Source organism: Pteropus alecto, unplaced genomic scaffold (genome assembly GCF_000325575.1).
Source record: "Pteropus alecto unplaced genomic scaffold, ASM32557v1 scaffold7, whole genome shotgun sequence".
NCBI lineage: Eukaryota > Metazoa > Chordata > Mammalia > Chiroptera > Pteropodidae > Pteropus > Pteropus alecto.
In genome coordinates, this window is record NW_006494614.1 from 32,547,628 (window position 1) to 32,553,627 (window position 6,000).

General features: G+C 32.5%; 1 protein-coding gene across 1 annotated transcript in view; it reads right to left on the reverse strand.

Moving 5' to 3' along the window:
• Window positions 1-6,000, reverse strand: part of MLIP (muscular LMNA interacting protein) — a 208,336-nt gene that overhangs the window by 201,719 nt on the left and 617 nt on the right. The window lies entirely within an intron of this gene.

A 6,000-nucleotide genomic window follows, 5' to 3' on the forward strand; every position in this document is an offset into this window, starting at 1 on the left:
CATAATGCTTAAGAGATCATGTTCTCCAAAGTTCTCAGTTCTTGTTGAACATTATATTAATCAATGCACTCTCTAATACCTGGTGCAGACTAATCAATCCTATATCCAAATTTATTGATTTCTCAGAGTTCTTATCTCCCTTAGAAATAGGATATAAATTAATCTTACTAAGAATTAAGAAGCAACACTGAGCTCAGAACTTCAGAGAATCCTAATTCTAAATTCTCTCTACTTGTCTTCCAATTGAGGGATACTGACTGAGGCACTAACCAAAAAATTGAGTTCATTACTGCCCATCTGTGTTTAGAAAATAATTATTTCCACAGAGTATTTTAAATATCAACTTATTACAGAGCTCTAGCCCTCTCTGGAAAAAAGAGAATAACAAATTCAAAATATACTGATGATGAATGGGCCATCCTGGGAAATGTGCCAAACAGAAGTGCATATTACACCATAGGCACCACAAACATGTTAGAGAGAACAGCAGCATTCTTAAAGATGTCCAAATGCCTATCGTTCTCCATGATGACACCACCCAGAAAAACAAACATGAGCCAGCAGCATATGGGAGTTAAGTTTGGGGATACATAAACTCTCATCCTCTGTCATCAAAATGATCGCTCAAAAAAAATGGACATCCAAGGCAACTTTATCAGTAAAATCCAGAACATAGCAAAAGTCACTGGTCCACTTTTACAAGTGGCAGAGAAATGGAGGAGGTTTCCAAAATAAATAATCAAATGCCAAAGAAAAGAAAATGTCATCATTTGTTTCTTTGTTTTCATCTTTCCTTCATTTTGGTTATCACCAAAATTAGTTTGTTAAGGATCCAGGGCAATTAATTATGATATAAAGATATATAGATCTAGTACCTTACCTCCAAAGATTTATGACCCTAAATTTACCGCTCATTTTTTTATGTGATGTTGTCTTGTCAGGAATTATATATAGGTTAGAAACAACATTCAAGCCATACTGAAAATATCTCTAGATAAAACATTAGAAATGTCAGCAGTATCAAATTTTTTTCAGCTAAGTCAGCGCCTACTGAGTACCGTAACCAATGACTCTAGTTAGATACAATTAGAAAAATAAATAGATATGTAAGTGGTGATTCAAAACATTAGGAGCTTTCCAGGTGAAATTTGAAACTAGCCCTCTTACATGGATGGCAAGGAGAGACTGAATAGGCAGACCATCCCAGAATCGTAGGTGGTAGGTTTAATAGGCAAGAGAACTTACATACAAGGCTGGTCTTGGGCAATTACAAGATGAGTAGATCGCTGTACCCAACCACCAGAATCCTAAAATTTATATAGAGGTCTTAACTAGGTTCAGTCACCTGGGCCATCCAGATGGTCTTAACAATACATTTCTCTCTCAAGTCTGTGTCCTTGAAAACAGTTCCCACTGTGGGAACAGTGGGCAGGACATACATTCCAAGGGCAAAGAGTAGGGGAGCCTCTGACTGCACGGGGTTCAGCTCATGAGTCAACCAGCAGCCACGTCCTCTCAGTGACCTCCTCCAACACTAAATATCATGGCAATAAAATACTGGTTACTGCATGAAATACTTTACAATTGTTCCCATTGTTAGCACATTCTGATGAAATATTATAGATTTGCTGTTGCACATCTATGTGAGAAAATAGAATTTGGGATGGTTATGTTTTATACACTTAGAGTATTTCCAAGCTACTAAAACTCACCATTATTATTTCATAATCTACTAAAAAAAAACAAAATATAATTTTCTTGATGGTCAAGACTTTATCATGCATGTTTTTACTGTGGCTCTTAGTACTCTGTCTTGTTCAAAATAGGCATTCAGAAATGTGTATTGATTTGAAAGACTTTATTTTCTCTGAGGACATTTCTATTTAGCAGATACTAGGCTGCATCTCTGTAAATGCTCCTCAACAAACTCAGACTTGTCAGCTGATGATAACAACAGGCATGCATTATAACCAAAGTACCATGTTTTTTGTTTGCTAAACAGATCTCTTCTTAGTAAATAATAAATTTTATTTGTATTAATGAAACTATAAATTAATAACTAATTTAACATTATTTAAAGACCTACTCTTCACAGAACTATCACAAAAATTTTAAATGCATAATTCTATATTTTTACATTTTACCCAGTTGTTTCTTCAATTTCTTTCCTCTCTCATTGCAGTATTAAAAAAGTGGCACAATCCCTCTTTCTTGAAATCAAGATTTTTTTATGAGATAAGTAAATTACTTACTGTGTAAAGTAAGGTTCATATTGAACCTATCATTGCATAAGTCTTTCACATTCAAATTCAAAATAAGTTAAAAATGTTTTAAATATAAAAAATAAATTTTCAATTATGTAAAATATAAATTTTCCATTCCTAATATGAGATACATCTAGTTAAAAAACTGTCAGATTACACAATTTCTTTTACAAGCTCCCAGAGTTACTTTTACTCAAAAAAGTAATATTTATGATGTTCAGAAGTTGACTACTGTATTGATTTGTGTCTACAAAGCCTCAGTATAAAATGAATTGGATGACATATCCTTGTTATCATTATATTTGTGGTATTTATTCAACATTTATTACTTGGAAAGATAGAACTGTCTCTTGAGACATATTATATGAATGTGATGGAAATTATTAGATTTATGCATGAGATCTGTTTGCTCTTATCATCTCTTAGAGAAAAAGAAAACATTATTATGTCTGAATGCCCTGAGGTTCATGATCATCTTTACTATATTAATACATGAATTGTTCCTTTTCATTAAGAATTTTCAGTTGAGATAAATGTAAGTGAAATTCTTTGCTGATGCATTTAATAATCTAAAAAGGGTAGTCAGAATGTCTTGCCTTAATTTTACTTATTTATTAAAACATACTAAATAGAAATATACTTGTATTTAAAATTATTCCAGAAATAACTTCATGTTATAGACATAAATAACACCTAGCTTGAATTTATCATTGTTATCATTATTCTAAAAATGCAACTCACAAATAAAATCAGACAATTAATATGTCAGCACATCATTTTTAAGTATATTCCAGAGAACACTGCTTAAAATATTCACTGTCATTGTATACACACATTAAAACACATTATATTGGTAAGGAGTTGAAGAAACACTAGATTAACCTCAGGGTGTCTCATTGCTTTCAGTGTATCAAAATACAGTGAGTCTTCAAGCTGAAATATAGTGAATTACCTACACAGTGTTTCATGAATGTTCTTGAGAATATACCTGAACCTCTTTTTGTGAAGCAGTTTGGAAAATCAGAGTTCCAAGGAACATATTCTGGGAAACACATGACACAACAGTTATTCAAGCCTGACCAGCAAAAACAAAAGATCCATTCAGCACCGACGCCAATTATTGTGGAACCAGCAAAACTGAACTGCATTGTTACAAAACTGTTCCCTCCCGTCCTCTACCCCCAACAAAAATTACTTTTAGTGTAATCTGATTTTACAGAATCAGGCTTGACTACAATATTCAACATGACTTAATATGCTAGTTTTTCACAGGGTGGAAACGTTCTTTTAAGTCCATGCTAACTGATTTTTCTTTTTCGTGTTTGAAAAATTAGGATAATATCAACCAATTTATGAGGAATGTAGATTGGCATTGGTAAATTTAGGACATTTTGAAGGATTTGAGCATCACTTTTTTTCCGAATATCTATTGATGAATGGATGTAGACAAGCACCTTCAACTGTCAACTACCCAGGAATCTACTTCTAATCACCAAAGAACAACAAATTCAGGGCAAAAATGTCAAAAGCTAAAGGTAGCAATTCACTTGCCTGTGTAAAGTAAGGTTCATATTGAACCTGCAGTAAAAAATCCTACTTGACTTCTGTCTATATCTTTGGGTAGAATGAACTGATAAATTTTAAAAACCTTCCAACTGTTGATTTTCTTAACTATTTGCTATAGATCTTACCCTATAATTTTTTTCAAATAAAAGCAACCATGCAAGTTTCTTAATTTCTTAATATATGCTATAATATTGTTCATGCTAGATCTTTATGAGAAGTATACCTTTAATTTTAAACAAGATGCATATCATAACTCAACAACATGCATATTTTAATGACAAAATATTCTCTCCTTTTAAATTATTAAACAAATTTAATAATTTTCAGAACTTATTAAACTCCACAAAAATACACTTTAAACTATATTCAGTAATGAGCCATAGTAGATTATGTTGGTATTCACAAGGAATACAATGTTCCATGAGTCGAAGTTTTAGGATGTTTATTCACATAAACAGCCGAAGTGTTTAACTAAAATAATGTCTATTGGAAATTTTCAAAGATATATATTTTTCAGCTCTCTTAAATAGAGATACTGAATATAAGTTAACCTATTCTTGATAACAGCATCATCAGAATTCCTATATTTGAAAGGCATTTGAGTTATACACATAGTTCTATTGCCTGTGCAGACAATTGCCCCAAATACAGAACTTTAATGTGTTCCCTCTCTCTCTGAGAACCGTCACTTCTCAGTACAGATTGGGTGTTCTCACACCTTCTGATCTGCCCCATATTTTCCTCCAATCTTCTGGAACTGAATCAGAGGCTAGCTCTAGGCCTCTTCTCCAAAGTAATGTTAATGAATTTTGTGAAAACTACTTTCTCTAAGAGGAGATTCTCACTTTTAAATTTATAGCTGTGTTCAAAGTAGAGTCGGGTATGCAGAATGTCTGACCTTCCAGAAAGTGAAATGTTTATTCACCGAATCACTTCAAACAATAAGAGATCATTTTCACTTTTTTTCACTTGCCCCCTGTCCACGATGTTTATTTGCAAAACTTCCTATAAAAGATCTCCAGGAAGATCTGGGTTAAATTTCACACTAATACATAGCAACTCTTTATTCGTGTATTTATTTACCCTCTATCTGATTCCATAATAGTTTTATTACCACTATGCAAGACTTTATGGTTAGCATATCTGAGTTTTCCTTTTACTTTGAAATGCACTTTAGCTTTCTCTTTCTATATATTAATAAACTTTAGGTACGTACTTTGGATGTAAGTCAGGCCAAAAACAGAAAATAACAGGCTCAGCTAGGGATTTCTCATATATTATAGTGTTTAATCCTCATAACAGTCTTCAAATTAGGTGTTACTGTTTCCCATCTTACAAGTATGCTAGCTGAGACTTAGAACGCTTAAACAAAATGCCATAGTTCTACTTTCAGAAGTGGTGAAGTGAGAATTCTCACCCAGACCTTTCTGACTCAAAACCGCTGTTTAGTTCTACAATAATGCGTGCCTTTTAAAAACAGCCAAAACTCAGAGTAGTCTGTGGCATCACATGTTTAGACAACCACCTGGAACAGAGGTGCACAGTCGATATTCAAAATTATGATCTGAATCTTTTAAGAAAATACTACATTTTATCCAATATATTTCTTCAAGACCTTGAAATTTTAATATACTTTAGGAGTTTTCAACCCAATGTGGTTCTTTTTTTTTCCATAATTCAAGTATTAATATCATTAATAGTACTTATCTCAACTTCAGACATCAACAAAAATGCATTTTCCTGAATTTAAGAACCACAGTCTTATAGTCCATATGGTTTTACTTTTTGCTTCTTGCACTGCTATTAAAATTAGCCATGCCCTGTTCTAACACTAATTCTGTAGACACAGTAAATTTACAAATGGAATTATCCCCTTATTCCTATCAGGTGGACCATGGACAGTACATTCTACTCAAGGTCATAGTATGTTTAAGTTTGAACAAATATAGCTAACCACTATAGTTCATTGACATTTGATTTCTTAGCATCGAGGTAGTTATTTTTGCAATTTTCATAGTAAAAGAAATAATAAGTTTCTATAGAGTAAAATTTATCCTTACATTAGAGGTACATTAACTTATTCCATTAATGTACATTAATGTATTCTATAATACATACATAACTTATTCCATAAGACATTAATGTATTCTATAATACATACATAACTTAT